This window comes from Mesoplodon mirus (genome assembly GCF_964341445.2).
Source record: "Mesoplodon mirus genome assembly, chromosome: 10".
Lineage (NCBI taxonomy): Eukaryota > Metazoa > Chordata > Mammalia > Artiodactyla > Ziphiidae > Mesoplodon > Mesoplodon mirus.
Genome location: NC_138986.1, coordinates 78,022,171 through 78,041,487, shown reverse-complemented (window position 1 = coordinate 78,041,487; position 19,317 = coordinate 78,022,171).

The window sequence follows — 19,317 nt, the reverse complement described above, 5'->3', positions numbered from 1 at the left end:
CTAAAAAGGAATTTCAAAAACAGAACAAAGAAACAGGGAAATTCTTTACAATTCCTTCAGGGTCTCTGATGAAACCTGGAATGACCCTATCTACAATGACAGCTGGATGTGGCATAAGGCTGGACACTTGCGACTGAGAGGATTGGTGAGATTGGGTGAGCAAATGCAGACCCTTTAAAGCAATAATGCATGGCACCCATTCCATGGGTCCCAGCTCTCCAGGTTGAAGGGAATATTACTACAGCTATAACATGTACGGGAAACCTAGAGAATGGACACACTGTGAATACGAAAGGTTTCTAAAACTCAACGAAGAGTCCCTCTCGTGGTGCTCCGGTCTGACTTTCCAACTGCTTTCCTATCAATCTCCCAACTTGGAGAGACAGACCCTTTAAGCTCCTGGTTCGCACAGGTTGCCAATTTGGCAGAGGATGAAAGGGAAGAGGGAGAACCAATGAGAGAGTAGTTGTTAGGCATTTGGTTGGGCACATGTCACTCTAATTTCCCGGCAGGAAGAAGAATTAACCAAAGTCTCAGCCACCCACCGGGAACCAGTATAGGTCCTGAACCAAAAGTTTGGACTTGCGTTCAGCTCACAAAAAACGAGTTGAAAAATGGAGCTCAGGGGCACAGCAATTCACAAACTGGCAGAGTAATCAAGGCCAACTATCGTCCAAAAATCTGTTGAGGGAAGGCAACGAGGCGGACTTGAAAGCGAGGCAGAATAGCAGGAAACAGATTTCAAGAGGTACGTTGGAATCGCCTGTAAAGCACAGGAAGAGGGGCACAACTTCGACAATGATGCACTTGGCCAAAAAGGGCGTATGTGTTTTCTCCTGAATACATTCAGGAGAAAACGCATACGCCCTTTTTGGCCAAGCAAGCAAGCGGGCAATGCAAATCTGCACTACAAAGATGTATCACTTCCAATGGTCAAAAGGGACATCCACAAAATGCGTAAAAACCAGAAAGGCAAGACAGGCCCTGGAGAACAGGGAGCCTTGTTATGCTGATGGGCGGGATGTAAGTTGCCAACTGCCTCACTGGAGGAGTGCATTGTGTTCCCTAAAACAAGTAAACAACAGAGCTACAGAGCCAAGGGCACTTCCAGTCTAGGGAATATACCTTGGGAAAACTGAAAATCCATAAGACAGAGCCACCCCCAAATTGAGGGCTGCACTGCTTACAGGAACCTCAACCTGGGTACACCTGAAATATCCCGGGAAATATAAAAATGGTTCCAAACATTGTGGAACTTACGTACGATGGAATATCCCTCAGCCATGAAATCAATGTCCTAAGACCAGTAGCAGCAAAATGAGTGGATTCAGGTATGATGATTCTAAGTGAAAGAAGTCACACAGGAAAAGAAACTTATCATAAGATATCACTTAGGAAGATCCTGTAAACATGGCTACACATGAACTGAGTTAGGCAAGAGAACAGAGTCTCACATTTAGAAAACACTCCTATGCCTGCTTAAGGGGGAAGGAGAGGGGGGGTGATGCATCAAACCAGAGTTTGATATAAGCACAGGTACCGTTCCAAAAACCAACTATGGAATAGACAAGACCTACACCTTCCTCAGTGAAAGGGACTCAAAAACCCATATTTCCCGCAGAGGAATAGATCTGACTAGTAAGAATCTTAAAACCTATGTATTGATATGTCTCCGTAAGGGAATCAAGTGTGTCTAGACTGGCATAAACATGGCAGCGAGAATCAACTCAAACCCACTCTAAAAAGGAATTTCAAAAACAAAACAAAGAAACAGGGAAATTCTTTACAATTCCTTCAGGGTCTCTGATGCAACCTGGAATGACCCTCTCTACAATGACAGCTGGATGTGGCATAAGGCTGGACACTTGGGACTGAGAGGATTGGTGAGATTGGGTGAGCAAATGCAGACCCTTTAAAGCAATAATGCATGGCACCCATTCCATGGGTCCCAGCTCTCCAGGTTGAAGGGAATATTACTACAGCTATAACATGTACGGGAAACCTAGAGAATGGACACACTGTGAATACAAAAGGTTTCTAAAACTCAACGAAGAGTCCCTCTCGTGGTGCTCCGGTCTGACTTTCCAACTGCTTTCCTATCAATCTCCCAACTTGGAGAGACAGCCCCTTTAAGCTCCTGGTTCGCACAGGTTGCCAATTTCGCAGAGGATGAAAGGGAAGAGGGAGAACCAATGAGAGAGTAGCTGTTAGGCATTTGGATGGGCACATGTCACTCTAATTTCCCGGCAGGAAGAAGAATTAACCAAAGTCTCAGCCACCCACCGGGAACCAGTATAGGTCCTGAACCAAAAGTTTGGACTTGCGTTCAGCTCACAAAAAACGAGTTGAAAAATGGAGCTCAGGGGCACAGCAATTCACAAACTGGCAGAGTAATCAAGGCCAACTATCGTCCAAAAATCTGGTGAGGGAAGGCAACGAGGCGGACTTGAAAGCGAGGCAGAATAGCAGGAAACAGATTTCAAGAGGTACGTTGGAATCGCCTGTAAAGCACAGGAAGAGGGGCACAACTTCGACAATGATGCACTTGGCCAAAAAGGGCGTATGCGTTTTCTCCTGAATATATTCAGGAGACAACGCGTACGCCCTTTTTGGCCAAGCAAGCAAGCGGGCAATGCAAATCTGCACTACAAAGAAGTATCACTTCCCACCGGTCAAAAGGGACATCCACAAAATGTGTAAAAACCAGAAAGGCAAGACAGGCCCTGGAGAACAGGGAGCCTTGTTATGCTGATGGGCGGGATGTAAGTTGCCAACTGCCTCACTGGAGGAGTGCATTGTGTTCCCTAAAACAAGTAAACAACAGAGCTACAGAGCCAAGGGCACGTCCAGTCTAGGGAATATACCTTGGGAAAACTGAAAATCCATATGACAGAGCCACCCCCAAATTGAGGGCTGCACTGCTTACAGAAACCTCAACCTGGGTACACCTGAAATATCCCAGGAAATATAAAAATGGTTCCAAACATTGTGGAACTTATGTACGATGGAATATCCCTCAGCCATGAAATCAATGTCCTAAGACCAGTAGCAGCAAAATGAGTGGATTCAGGTACGATGATTCTAAGTGAAAGAAGTCACACAGGAAAAGAAACTTATCATAAGATATCACTTAGGAAGATCCTGTAAACATGGCTACACATGAACTGAGTTAGGCAAGAGAACAGAGTCTCACATTTAGAAAACACTCCTATGCCTGCTTAAGGGGGAAGGAGAGGGGGGGTGATGCATCAAACCAGAGTTTGATATAAGCACAGGTACCGTTCCAAAAACCAACTATGGAATAGACAAGACCTACACCTTCCTCAGTGGAAGGGACTCAAAACCCCATATTTCCCGCAGAGGAATAGATCTGACTAGTAAGAATCTTAAAACCTATGTATTGATATGTCTCCGTAAGGGAATCAAGTGTGTCTAGACTGGCATAAACATGGCAGCGAGAATCAGCTCAAACCCACTCTAAAAAGGAATTTCAAAAACAAAACAAAGAAACAGGGAAATTCTTTACAATTCCTTCAGGGTCTCTGATGCAACCTGGAATGACCCTATCTACAATGACAGCTGGATGTGGCATAAGGCTGGACACTTGGGACTGAGAGGATTGGTGAGATTGGGTGAGCAAATGCAGACCCTTTAAAGCAATAATGCATGGCACCCATTCCATGGGTCCCAGCTCTCCAGGTTGAAGGGAATATTACTACAGATATAACATGTACAGGAAACCTAGAGAATGGACACACTGTGAATACGAAAGGTTTCTAAAACTCAACGAAGAGTCCCTCTCGTGGTGCTCCGGTCTGACTTTCCAACTGCTTTCCTATCAATCTCCCAACTTGGAGAGACAGCCCCTTTAAGCTCCTGGTTCGCATAGGTTGCCAATTTCGCAGAGGATGAAAGGGAAGAGGGAGAACCAATGAGAGAGTAGCTGTTAGGCATTTGGATGGGCACATGTCACTCTAATTTCCCGGCAGGTAGAAGAATTAACCAAAGTCTCAGCCACCCACCGGGAACCAGTATAGGTCCTGAACCAAAAGTTTGGACTTGCGTTCAGCTCACAAAAAACGAGTTGAAAAATGGAGCTCAGGGGCACAGCAATTCACAAACTGGCAGAGTAATCAAGGCCAACTATCGTCCAAAAATCTGGTGAGGGAAGGCAACGAGGCGGACTTGAAAGCGAGGCAGAATAGCAGGAAACAGATTTCAAGAGGTACGTTGGAATCGCCTGTAAAGCACAGGAAGAGGGGCACAACTTCGACAATGATGCACTTGGCCAAAAAGGGCGTATGCGTTTTCTCCTGAATATATTCAGGAGAAAACGCATACGCCCTTTTTGGCCAAGCAAGCAAGCGGGCAATGCAAATCTGCACTACAAAGAAGTATCACTTCCCACCGGTCAAAAGGGACATCCACAAAATGTGTAAAAACCAGAAAGGCAAGACAGGCCCTGGAGAACAGGGAGCCTTGTTATGCTGATGGGCGGGATGTAAGTTGCCAACTGCCTCACTGGAGGAGTGCATTGTGTTCCCTAAAACAAGTAAACAACAGAGCTACAGAGCCAAGGGCACTTCCAGTCTAGGGAATATACCTTGGGAAAACTGAAAATCCATAAGACAGAGCCACCCCCAAATTGAGGGCTGCACTGCTTACAGGAACCTCAACCTGGGTACACCTGAAATATCCCAGGAAATATAAAAATGATTCCAAACATTGTGGAACTTATGTACGATGGAATATCCCTCAGCCATGAAATCAATGTCCTAAGACCAGTAGCAGCAAAATGAGTGGATTCAGGTACGATGATTCTAAGTGAAAGAAGTCACACAGGAAAAGAAACTTATCATAAGATATCACTTAGGAAGATCCTGTAAACATGGCTACACATGAACTGAGTTAGGCAAGAGAACAGAGTCTCACATTTAGAAAACACTCCTATGCCTGCTTAAGGGGGAAGGAGAGGGGGGGTGATGCATCAAACCAGAGTTTGATATAAGCACAGGTACCGTTCCAAAAACCAACTATGGAATAGACAAGACCTACACCTTCCTCAGTGGAAGGGACTCAAAACCCCATATTTCCCGCAGAGGAATAGATCTGACTAGTAAGAATCTTAAAACCTATGTATTGATATGTCTCCGTAAGGGAATCAAGTGTGTCTAGACTGGCATAAACATGGCAGCGAGAATCAGCTCAAACCCACTCTAAAAAGGAATTTCAAAAACAAAACAAAGAAACAGGGAAATTCTTTACAATTCCTTCAGGGTCTCTGATGCAACCTGGAATGACCCTATCTACAATGACAGCTGGATGTGGCATAAGGCTGGACACTTGGGACTGAGAGGATTGGTGAGATTGGGTGAGCAAATGCAGACCCTTTAAAGCAATAATGCATGGCACCCATTCCATGGGTCCCAGCTCTCCAGGTTGAAGGGAATATTACTACAGATATAACATGTACGGGAAACCTAGAGAATGGACACACTGTGAATACGAAAGGTTTCTAAAACTCAACGAAGAGTCCCTCTCGTGGTGCTCCGGTCTGACTTTCCAACTGCTTTCCTATCAATCTCCCAACTTGGAGAGACAGCCCCTTTAAGCTCCTGGTTCGCATAGGTTGCCAATTTCGCAGAGGATGAAAGGGAAGAGGGAGAACCAATGAGAGAGTAGCTGTTAGGCATTTGGATGGGCACATGTCACTCTAATTTCCCGGCAGGTAGAAGAATTAACCAAAGTCTCAGCCACCCACCGGGAACCAGTATAGGTCCTGAACCAAAAGTTTGGACTTGCGTTCAGCTCACAAAAAACGAGTTGAAAAATGGAGCTCAGGGGCACAGCAATTCACAAACTGGCAGAGTAATCAAGGCCAACTATCGTCCAAAAATCTGGTGAGGGAAGGCAACGAGGCGGACTTGAAAGCGAGGCAGAATAGCAGGAAACAGATTTCAAGAGGTACGTTGGAATCGCCTGTAAAGCACAGGAAGAGGGGCACAACTTCGACAATGATGCACTTGGCCAAAAAGGGCGTATGCGTTTTCTCCTGAATATATTCAGGAGAAAACGCGTACGCCCTTTTTGGCCAAGCAAGCAAGCGGGCAATGCAAATCTGCACTACAAAGAAGTATCACTTCCCACCGGTCAAAAGGGACATCCACAAAATGTGTAAAAACCAGAAAGGCAAGACAGGCCCTGGAGAACAGGGAGCCTTGTTATGCTGATGGGCGGGATGTAAGTTGCCAACTGCCTCACTGGAGGAGTGCATTGTGTTCCCTAAAACAAGTAAACAACAGAGCTACAGAGCCAAGGGCACTTCCAGTCTAGGGAATATACCTTGGGAAAACTGAAAATCCATAAGACAGAGCCACCCCCAAATTGAGGGCTGCACTGCTTACAGGAACCTCAACCTGGGTACACCTGAAATATCCCAGGAAATATAAAAATGATTCCAAACATTGTGGAACTTATGTACGATGGAATATCCCTCAGCCATGAAATCAATGTCCTAAGACCAGTAGCAGCAAAATGAGTGGATTCAGGTACGATGATTCTAAGTGAAAGAAGTCACACAGGAAAAGAAACTTATCATAAGATATCACTTAGGAAGATCCTGTAAACATGGCTACACATGAACTGAGTTAGGCAAGAGAACAGAGTCTCACATTTAGAAAACACTCCTATGCCTGCTTAAGGGGGAAGGAGAGGGGGGGTGATGCATCAAACCAGAGTTTGATATAAGCACAGGTACCGTTCCAAAAACCAACTATGGAATAGACAAGACCTACACCTTCCTCAGTGGAAGGGACTCAAAACCCCATATTTCCCGCAGAGGAATAGATCTGACTAGTAAGAATCTTAAAACCTATGTATTGATATGTCTCCGTAAGGGAATCAAGTGTGTCTAGACTGGCATAAACATGGCAGCGAGAATCAGCTCAAACCCACTCTAAAAAGGAATTTCAAAAACAAAACAAAGAAACAGGGAAATTCTTTACAATTCCTTCAGGGTCTCTGATGCAACCTGGAATGACCCTATCTACAATGACAGCTGGATGTGGCATAAGGCTGGACACTTGGGACTGAGAGGATTGGTGAGATTGGGTGAGCAAATGCAGACCCTTTAAAGCAATAATGCATGGCACCCATTCCATGGGTCCCAGCTCTCCAGGTTGAAGGGAATATTACTACAGATATAACATGTACAGGAAACCTAGAGAATGGACACACTGTGAATACGAAAGGTTTCTAAAACTCAACGAAGAGTCCCTCTCGTGGTGCTCCGGTCTGACTTTCCAACTGCTTTCCTATCAATCTCCCAACTTGGAGAGACAGCCCCTTTAAGCTCCTGGTTCGCATAGGTTGCCAATTTCGCAGAGGATGAAAGGGAAGAGGGAGAACCAATGAGAGAGTAGCTGTTAGGCATTTGGATGGGCACATGTCACTCTAATTTCCCGGCAGGTAGAAGAATTAACCAAAGTCTCAGCCACCCACCGGGAACCAGTATAGGTCCTGAACCAAAAGTTTGGACTTGCGTTCAGCTCACAAAAAACGAGTTGAAAAATGGAGCTCAGGGGCACAGCAATTCACAAACTGGCAGAGTAATCAAGGCCAACTATCGTCCAAAAATCTGGTGAGGGAAGGCAACGAGGCGGACTTGAAAGCGAGGCAGAATAGCAGGAAACAGATTTCAAGAGGTACGTTGGAATCGCCTGTAAAGCACAGGAAGAGGGGCACAACTTCGACAATGATGCACTTGGCCAAAAAGGGCGTATGCGTTTTCTCCTGAATATATTCAGGAGAAAACGCATACGCCCTTTTTGGCCAAGCAAGCAAGCGGGCAATGCAAATCTGCACTACAAAGAAGTATCACTTCCCACCGGTCAAAAGGGACATCCACAAAATGTGTAAAAACCAGAAAGGCAAGACAGGCCCTGGAGAACAGGGAGCCTTGTTATGCTGATGGGCGGGATGTAAGTTGCCAACTGCCTCACTGGAGGAGTGCATTGTGTTCCCTAAAACAAGTAAACAACAGAGCTACAGAGCCAAGGGCACTTCCAGTCTAGGGAATATACCTTGGGAAAACTGAAAATCCATAAGACAGAGCCACCCCCAAATTGAGGGCTGCACTGCTTACAGGAACCTCAACCTGGGTACACCTGAAATATCCCAGGAAATATAAAAATGATTCCAAACATTGTGGAACTTATGTACGATGGAATATCCCTCAGCCATGAAATCAATGTCCTAAGACCAGTAGCAGCAAAATGAGTGGATTCAGGTACGATGATTCTAAGTGAAAGAAGTCACACAGGAAAAGAAACTTATCATAAGATATCACTTAGGAAGATCCTGTAAACATGGCTACACATGAACTGAGTTAGGCAAGAGAACAGAGTCTCACATTTAGAAAACACTCCTATGCCTGCTTAAGGGGGAAGGAGAGGGTGGGTGATGCATCAAACCAGAGTTTGATATAAGCACAGGTACCGTTCCAAAAACCAACTATGGAATAGACAAGACCTACACCTTCCTCAGTGAAAGGGACTCAAAACCCCATATTTCCCGCAGAGGAATAGATCTGACTAGTAAGAATCTTAAAACCTATGTATTGATATGTCTCCGTAAGGGAATCAAGTGTGTCTAGACTGGCATAAACATGGCAGCGAGAATCAGCTCAAACCCACTCTAAAAAGGAATTTCAAAAACAAAACAAAGAAACAGGGAAATTCTTTACAATTCCTTCAGGGTCTCTGATGCAACCTGCAATGACCCTCTCTACAATGACAGCTGGATGTGGCATAAGGCTGGACACTTGGGACTGAGAGGATTGGTGAGATTGGGTGAGCAAATGCAGACCCTTTAAAGCAATAATGCATGGCACCCATTCCATGGGTCCCAGCTCTCCAGGTTGAAGGGAATATTACTACAGCTATAACATGTACGGGAAACCTAGAGAATGGACACACTGTGAATACGAAAGGTTTCTAAAACTCAACGAAGAGTCCCTCTCGTGGTGCTCCGGTCTGACTTTCCAACTGCTTTCCTATCAATCTCCCAACTTGGAGAGACAGCCCCTTTAAGCTCCTGGTTCGCACAGGTTGCCAATTTGGCAGAGGATGAAAGGGAAGAGGGAGAACCAATGAGAGAGTAGCTGTTAGGCATTTGGATGGGCACATGTCACTCTAATTTCCCGGCAGGAAGAAGAATTAACCAAAGTCTCAGCCACCCACCGGGAACCAGTATAGGTCCTGAACCAAAAGTTTGGACTTGCGATCAGCTCACAAAAAACGAGTTGAAAAATGGAGCTCAGGGGCACAGCAATTCACAAACTGGCAGAGTAATCAAGGCCAACTATCGTCCAAAAATCTGTTGAGGGAAGGCAACGAGGCGGACTTGAAAGCGAGGCAGAATAGCAGGAAACAGATTTCAAGAGGTACGTTGGAATCGCCTGTAAAGCACAGGAAGAGGGGCACAACTTCGACAATGATGCACTTGGCCAAAAAGGGCGTATGCGTTTTCTCCTGAATATATTCAGGAGAAAACGCGTACGCCCTTTTTGGCCAAGCAAGCAAGCGGCCAATGCAAATCTGCACTACAAAGAAGTATCACTTCCCACCGGTCAAAAGGGACATCCACAAAATGTGTAAAAACCAGAAAGGCAAGACAGGCCCTGGAGAACAGGGAGCCTTGTTATGCTGATGGGCGGGATGTAAGTTGCCAACTGCCTCACTGGAGGAGTGCATTGTGTTCCCTAAAACAAGTAAACAACAGAGCTACAGAGCCAAGGGCACTTCCAGTCTAGGGAATATACCTTGGGAAAACTGAAAATCCATAAGACAGAGCCACCCCCAAATTGAGGGCTGCACTGCTTACAGGAACCTCAACCTGGGTACACCTGAAATATCCCAGGAAATATAAAAATGGTTCCAAACATTGTGGAACTTACGTACGATGGAATATCCCTCAGCCATGAAATCAATGTCCTAAGACCAGTAGCAGCAAAATGAGTGGATTCAGGTACGATGATTCTAAGTGAAAGAAGTCACACAGGAAAAGAAACTTATCATAAGATATCACTTAGGAAGATCCTGTAAACATGGCTACACATGAACTGAGTTAGGCAAGAGAACAGAGTCTCACATTTAGAAAACACTCCTATGCCTGCTTAAGGGGGAAGGAGAGGGGGGGTGATGCATCAAACCAGAGTTTGATATAAGCACAGGTACCGTTCCAAAAACCAACTATGGAATAGACAAGACCTACACCTTCCTCAGTGAAAGGGACTCAAAACCCCATATTTCCCGCAGAGGAATAGATCTGACTAGTAAGAATCTTAAAACCTATGTATTGATATGTCTCCGTAAGGGAATCAAGTGTGTCTAGACTGGCATAAACATGGCAGCGAGAATCAGCTCAAACCCACTCTAAAAAGGAATTTCAAAAACAAAACAAAGAAACAGGGAAATTCTTTACAATTCCTTCAGGGTCTCTGATGCAACCTGGAATGACCCTATCTACAATGACAGCTGGATGTGGCATAAGGCGGGACACTTGCGACTGAGAGGATTGGTGAGATTGGGTGAGCAAATGCAGACCCTTTAAAGCAATAATGCATGGCACCCATTCCATGGGTCCCAGCTCTCCAGGTTGAAGGGAATATTACTACAGCTATAACATGTACAGGAAACCTAGAGAATGGACACACTGTGAATACGAAAGGTTTCTAAAACTCAACGAAGAGTCCCTCTCCTGGTGCTCCGGTTTGACTTTCCAACTGCTTTCCTATCAATCTCCCAACTTGGAGAGACAGCCCCTTTAAGCTCCTGGTTCGCACAGGTTGCCAATTTCGCAGAGGATGAAAGGGAAGGGGGAGAACCAATGAGAGAGTAGCTGTTAGGCATTTGGATGGGCACATGTCACTCTAATTTCACGGCAGGAAGAAGAATTAACCAAAGTCTCAGCCACCCACCGGGAACCAGTATAGGTCCTGAACCAAAAGTTTGGACTTGCGTTCAGCTCACAAAAAACGAGTTGAAAAATGGAGCTCAGGGGCACAGCAATTCACAAACTGGCAGAGTAATCAAGGCCAACTATCGTCCAAAAATCTGGTGTGGGAAGGCAACGAGGCGGACTTGAAAGCGAGGCAGAATAGCAGGAAACAGATTTCAAGAGGTACGTTGGAATCGCCTGTAAAGCACAGGAAGAGGGGCACAACTTCGACAATGATGCACTTGGCCAAAAAGGGCGTATGCGTTTTCTCCTGAATATATTCAGGAGAAAACGCATACGCCCTTTTTGGCCAAGCAAGCAAGCGGGCAATGCAAATCTGCACTACAAAGAAGTATCACTTCCCACCGGTCAAAAGGGACATCCACAAAATGTGTAAAAACCAGAAAGGCAAGACAGGCCCTGGAGAACAGGGAGCCTTGTTATGCTGATGGGCGGGATGTAAGTTGCCAACTGCCTCACTGGAGGAGTGCATTGTGTTCCCTAAAACAAGTAAACAACAGAGCTACAGAGCCAAGGGCACTTCCAGTCTAGGGAATATACCTTGGGAAAACTGAAAATCCATAAGACAGAGCCACCCCCAAATTGAGGGCTGCACTGCTTACAGGAACCTCAACCTGTGTACACCTGAAATATCCCAGGAAATATAAAAATGATTCCAAACATTGTGGAACTTATGTACGATGGAATATCCCTCAGCCATGAAATCAATGTCCTAAGACCAGTAGCAGCAAAATGAGTGGATTCAGGTACGATGATTCTAAGTGAAAGAAGTCACACAGGAAAAGAAACTTATCATAAGATATCACTTAGGAAGATCCTGTAAACATGGCTACACATGAACTGAGTTAGGCAAGAGAACAGAGTCTCACATTTAGAAAACACTCCTATGCCTGCTTAAGGGGGAAGGAGAGGGGGGGTGATGCATCAAAACAGAGTTTGATATAAGCACAGGTACCGTTCCAAAAACCAACTATGGAATAGACAAGACCTACACCTTCCTCAGTGAAAGGGACTCAAAACCCCATATTTCCCGCAGAGGAATAGATCTGACTAGTAAGAATCTTAAAACCTATGTATTGATATGTCTCCGTAAGGGAATCAAGTGTGTCTAGACTGGCATAAACATGGCAGCGAGAATCAGCTCAAACCCACTCTAAAAAGGAATTTCAAAAACAAAACAAAGAAACAGGGAAATTCTTTACAATTCCTTCAGGGTCTCTGATGCAACCTGGAATGACCCTATCTACAATGACAGCTGGATGTGGCATAAGGCTGGACACTTGGGACTGAGAGGATTGGTGAGATTGGGTGAGCAAATGCAGACCCTTTAAAGCAATAATGCATGGCACCCATTCCATGGGTCCCAGCTCTCCAGGTTGAAGGGAATATTACTACAGCTATAACATGTACGGGAAACCTAGAGAATGGACACACTGTGAATACGAAAGGTTTCTAAAACTCAACGAAGAGTCCCTCTCGTGGTGCTCCGGTCTGACTTTCCAACTGCTTTCCTATCAATCTCCCAACTTGGAGAGACAGCCCCTTTAAGCTCCTGGTTCGCACAGGTTGCCAATTTGGCAGAGGATGAAAGGGAAGAGGGAGAACCAATGAGAGAGTAGCTGTTAGGCATTTGGATGGGCACATGTCACTCTAATTTCCCGGCAGGAAGAAGAATTAACCAAAGTCTCAGCCACCCACCGGGAACCAGTATAGGTCCTGAACCAAAAGTTTGGACTTGCGTTCAGCTCACAAAAAACGAGTTGAAAAATGGAGCTCAGGGGCACAGCAATTCACAAACTGGCAGAGTAATCAAGGCCAACTATCGTCCAAAAATCTGGTGAGGGAAGGCAACGAGGCGGACTTGAAAGCGAGGCAGAATAGCAGGAAACAGATTTCAAGAGGTACGTTGGAATCGCCTGTAAAGCACAGGAAGAGGGGCACAACTTCGACAATGATGCACTTGGCCAAAAAGGGCGTATGCGTTTTCTCCTGAATATATTCAGGAGAAAACGCATACGCCCTTTTTGGCCAAGCAAGCAAGCGGGCAATGCAAATCTGCACTACAAAGAAGTATCACTTCCCACCGGTCAAAAGGGACATCCACAAAATGTGTAAAAACCAGAAAGGCAAGACAGGCCCTGGAGAACAGGGAGCCTTGTTATGCTGATGGGCGGGATGTAAGTTGCCAACTGCCTCACTGGAGGAGTGCATTGTGTTCCCTAAAACAAGTAAACAACAGAGCTACAGAGCCAAGGGCACTTCCAGTCTAGGGAATATACCTTGGGAAAACTGAAAATCCATAAGACAGAGCCACCCCCAAATTGAGGGCTGCACTGCTTACAGGAACCTCAACCTGGGTACACCTGAAATATCCCAGGAAATATAAAAATGATTCCAAACATTGTGGAACTTATGTACGATGGAATATCCCTCAGCCATGAAATCAATGTCCTAAGACCAGTAGCAGCAAAATGAGTGGATTCAGGTACGATGATTCTAAGTGAAAGAAGTCACACAGGAAAAGAAACTTATCATAAGATATCACTTAGGAAGATCCTGTAAACATGGCTACACATGAACTGAGTTAGGCAAGAGAACAGAGTCTCACATTTAGAAAACACTCCTATGCCTGCTTAAGGGGGAAGGAGAGGGGGGGTGATGCATCAAACCAGAGTTTGATATAAGCACAGGTACCGTTCCAAAAACCAACTATGGAATAGACAAGACCTACAGCTTCCTCAGTGAAAGGGACTCAAAACCCCATATTTCCCGCAGAGGAATAGATCTGACTAGTAAGAATCTTAAAACCTATGTATTGATATGTCTCCGTAAGGGAATCAAGTGTGTCTAGACTGGCATAAACATGGCAGCGAGAATCAGCTCAAACCCACTCTAAAAAGGAATTTCAAAAACAAAACAAAGAAACAGGGAAATTCTTTACAATTCCTTCAGGGTCTCTGATGCAACCTGGAATGACCCTATCTACAATGACAGCTGGATGTGGCATAAGGCTGGACACTTGGGACTGAGAGGATTGGTGAGATTGGGTGAGCAAATGCAGACCCTTTAAAGCAATAATGCATGGCACCCATTCCATGGGTCCCAGCTCTCCAGGTTGAAGGGAATATTACTACAGCTATAACATGTACGGGAAACCTAGAGAATGGACACACTGTGAATACGAAAGGTTTCTAAAACTCAACGAAGTGTCCATCTCGTGGTGCTCCGGTCTGACTTTCCAACTGCTTTCCTATCAATCTCCCAACTTGGAGAGACAGCCCCTTTAAGCTCCTGGTTCGCACAGGTTGCCAATTTGGCAGAGGATGAAAGGGAAGAGGGAGAACCAATGAGAGAGTAGCTGTTAGGCATTTGGATGGGCACATGTCACTCTAATTTCCCGGCAGGAAGAAGAATTAACCAAAGTCTCAGCCACCCACCGGGAACCAGTATAGGTCCTGAACCAAAAGTTTGGACTTGCGTTCAGCTCACAAAAAACGAGTTGAAAAATGGAGCTCAGGGGCACAGCAATTCACAAACTGGCAGAGTAATCAAGGCCAACTATCGTCCAAAAATCTGGTGAGGGAAGGCAACGAGGCGGACTTGAAAGCGAGGCAGAATAGCAGGAAACAGATTTCAAGAGGTACGTTGGAATCGCCTGTAAAGCACAGGAAGAGGGGCACAACTTCGACAATGATGCACTTGGCCAAAAAGGGCGTATGCGTTTTCTCCTGAATATATTCAGGAGAAAACGCATACGCCCTTTTTGGCCAAGCAAGCAAGCGGGCAATGCAAATCTGCACTACAAAGAAGTATCACTTCCCACCGGTCAAAAGGGACATCCACAAAATGTGTAAAAACCAGAAAGGCAAGACAGGCCCTGGAGAACAGGGAGCCTTGTTATGCTGATGGGCGGGATGTAAGTTGCCAACTGCCTCACTGGAGGAGTGCATTGTGTTCCCTAAAACAAGTAAACAACAGAGCTACAGAGCCAAGGGCACTTCCAGTCTAGGGAATATACCTTGGGAAAACTGAAAATCCATAAGACAGAGCCACCCCCAAATTGAGGGCTGCACTGCTTACAGGAACCTCAACCTGGGTACACCTGAAATATCCCAGGAAATATAAAAATGATTCCAAACATTGTGGAACTTATGTACGATGGAATATCCCTCAGCCATGAAATCAATGTCCTAAGACCAGTAGCAGCAAAATGAGTGGATTCAGGTACGATGATTCTAAGTGAAAGAAGTCACACAGGAAAAGAAACTTATCATAAGATATCACTTAGGAAGATCCTGTAAACATGGCTACACATGAACTGAGTTAGGCAAGAGAACAGAGTCTCACATTTAGAAAACACTCCTATGCCTGCTTAAGGGGGAAGGAGAGGGGGGGTGATGCATCAAACCAGAGTTTGATATAAGCACAGGTACCGTTCCAAAAACCAACTATGGAATAGACAAGACCTACAGCTTCCTCAGTGAAAGGGACTCAAAACCCCATATTTCCCGCAGAGGAATAGATCTGACTAGTAAGAATCTTAAAACCTATGTATTGATATGTCTCCGTAAGGGAATCAAGTGTGTCTAGACTGGCATAAACATGGCAGCGAGAATCAGCTCAAACCCACTCTAAAAAGGAATTTCAAAAACAAAACAAAGAAACAGGGAAATTCTTTACAATTCCTTCAGGGTCTCTGATGCAACCTGGAATGACCCTATCTACAATGACAGCTGGATGTGGCATAAGGCTGGACACTTGGGACTGAGAGGATTGGTGAGATTGGGTGAGCAAATGCAGACCCTTTAAAGCAATAATGCATGGCACCCATTCCATGGGTCCCAGCTCTCCAGGTTGAAGGGAATATTACTACAGCTATAACATGTACGGGAAACCTAGAGAATGGACACACTGTGAATACGAAAGGTTTCTAAAACTCAACGAAGTGTCCATCTCGTGGTGCTCCGGTCTGACTTTCCAACTGCTTTCCTATCAATCTCCCAACTTGGAGAGACAGCCCCTTTAAGCTCCTGGTTCGCACAGGTTGCCAATTTGGCAGAGGATGAAAGGGAAGAGGGAGAACCAATGAGAGAGTAGCTGTTAGGCATTTGGATGGGCACATGTCACTCTAATTTCCCGGCAGGAAGAAGAATTAACCAAAGTCTCAGCCACCCACCGGGAACCAGTATAGGTCCTGAACCAAAAGTTTGGACTTGCGTTCAGCTCACAAAAAACGAGTTGAAAAATGGAGCTCAGGGGCACAGCAATTCACAAACTGGCAGAGTAATCAAGGCCAACTATCGTCCAAAAATCTGGTGAGGGAAGGCAACGAGGCGGACTTGAAAGCGAGGCAGAATAGCAGGAAACAGATTTCAAGAGGTACGTTGGAATCGCCTGTAAAGCACAGGAAGAGGGGCACAACTTCGACAATGATGCACTTGGCCAAAAAGGGCGTATGCGTTTTCTCCTGAATATATTCAGGAGAAAACGCGTACGCCCTTTTTGGCTAAGCAAGCAAGCGGCCAATGCAAATCTGCACTACAAAGAAGTATCACTTGCCACCGGTCAAAAGGGACATCCACAAAATGTGTAAAAACCAGAAAGGCAAGACAGGCCCTGGAGAACAGGGAGCCTTGTTATGCTGATGGGCGGGATGTAAGTTGCCAACTGCCTCACTGGAGGAGTGCATTGTGTTCCCTAAAACAAGTAAACAACAGAGCTACAGAGCCAAGGGCACTTCCAGTCTAGGGAATATACCTTGGGAAAACTGAAAATCCATAAGACAGAGCCACCCCCAAATTGAGGGCTGCACTGCTTACAGGAACCTCAACCTGGGTACACCTGAAATATCCCAGGAAATATAAAAATGGTTCCAAACATTGTGGAACTTATGTACGATGGAATATCCCTCAGCCATGAAATCAATGTCCTAAGACCAGTAGCAGCAAAATGAGTGGATTCAGGTACGATGATTCTAAGTGAAAGAAGTCACACAGGAAAAGAAACTTATCATAAGATATCACTTAGGAAGATCCTGTAAACATGGCTACACATGAACTGAGTTAGGCAAGAGAACAGAGTCTCACATTTAGAAAACACTCCTATGCCTGCTTAAGGGGGAAGGAGAGGGGGGGTGATGCATCAAACCAGAGTTTGATATAAGCACAGGTACCGTTCCAAAAACCAACTATGGAATAGACAAGACCTACACCTTCCTCAGTGAAAGGGACTCAAAACCCCATATTTCCCGCAGAGGAATATATCTGACTAGTAAGAATCTTAAAACCTATGTATTGATATGTCTCCGTAAGGGAATCAAGTGTGTCTAGACTGGCATAAACATGGCAGTGAGAATCAGCTCAAACCCACTCTAAAAAGGAATTTCAAAAACAAAACAAAGAAACAGGGAAATTCTTTACAATTCCTTCAGGGTCTCTGATGCAACCTGGAATGACCCTATCTACAATGACAGCTGGATGTGGCATAAGGCTGGACACTTGGGACTGAGAGGATTGGTGAGATTGGGTGAGCAAATGCAGACCCTTTAAAGCAATAATGCATGGCACCCATTCCATGGGTCCCAGCTCTCCAGGTTGAAGGGAATATTACTACAGCTATAACATGTACGGGAAACCTAGAGAATGGACACACTGTGAATACGAAAGGTTTCTAAAACTCAACGAAGAGTCCCTCTCCTGGTGCTCCGATCTGACTTTCCAACTGCTTTCCTATCAATCTCCCAACTTGGAGAGACAGCCCCTTTAAGCTCCTGGTTCGCACAGGTTGCCAATTTGGCAGAGGATGAAAGGGAAGAGGGAGAACCAATGAGAGAGTAGCTGTTAGGCATTTGGATGGGCACATGTCACTCTAATTTCCCGGCAGGAAGAAGAATTAACCAAAGTCTCAGCCACCCACCGGGAACCAGTATAGGTCCTGAACCAAAAGTTTGGACTTGCGTTCAGCTCACAAAAAACGAGTTGAAAAATGGAGCTCAGGGGCACAGCAATTCACAAACTGGCAGAGTAATCAAGGCCAACTATCGTCCAAAAATCTGGTGAGGGAAGGCAACGAGGCGGACTTGAATGCGAGGCAGAATAGCAGGAAACAGATTTCAAGAGGTACGTTGGAATCGCCTGTAAAACACAGGAAGAGGGGCACAACTTCGACAATGATGCACTTGGCCAAAAAGGGCGTATGTGTTTTCTCCTGAATATATTCAGGAGAAAACGCATACGCCCTTTTTGGCCAAGCAAGCAAGCGGGCAATGCAAATCTGCACTACAAAGAAGTATCACTTCCCACCGGTCAAAAGGGACATCCACAAAATGTGTAAAAACCAGAAAGGCAAGGCAGGCCCTGGAGAACAGGGAGCCTTGTTATGCTGATGGGCGGGATGTAAGTTGCCAACTGCCTCACTGGAGGAGTGCATTGTGTTCCCTAAAACAAGTAAACAACAGAGCTACAGAGCCAAGGGCACTTCCAGTCTAGGGAATATACCTTGGGAAAACTGAAAATCCATAAGACAGAGCCACCCCCAAATTGAGGGCTGCACTGCTTACAGGAACTTCAACCTGGGTACACCTGAAATATCCCAGGAAATATAAAAATGGTTCCAAACATTGTGGAACTTACGTACGATGGAATATCCCTCAGCCATGAAATCAATGTCCTAAGAACAGTAGCAGCAAAATGAGTGGATTCAGGTACGATGATTCTAAGTGAAAGAAGTCACACAGGAAAAGAAACTTATCATAAGATATCACTTAGGAAGATCCTGTAAACATGGCTACACATGAACTGAGTTAGGCAAGAGAACAGAGTCTCACATTTAGAAAACACTCCTATGCCTGCTTAAGGGGGAAGGAGAGGGGGTGTGATGCATCAAACCAGAGTTTGATATAAACACAGGTACCGTTCCAAAAACCAACTATGGAATAGACAAGACCTACACCTTCCTCAGTGAAAGGGACTCAAAACCCCATATTTCCCGCAGAGGAATAGATCTGACTAGTAAGAATCTTAAAACCTATGTATTGATATGTCTCCGTAAGGGAATCAAGTGTGTCTAGACTGGCATAAACATGGCAGCGAGAATCAGCTCAAACCCACTCTAAAAAGGAATTTCAAAAACAGAACAAAGAAACAGGGAAATTCTTTACAATTCCTTCAGGGTCTCTGATGCAACCTGGAATGACCCTATCTACAATGACAGCTGGATGTGGCATAAGGCTGGACACTTGTGACTGAGAGGATTGGTGAGATTGGGTGAGCAAATGCAGACCCTTTAAAGCAATAATGC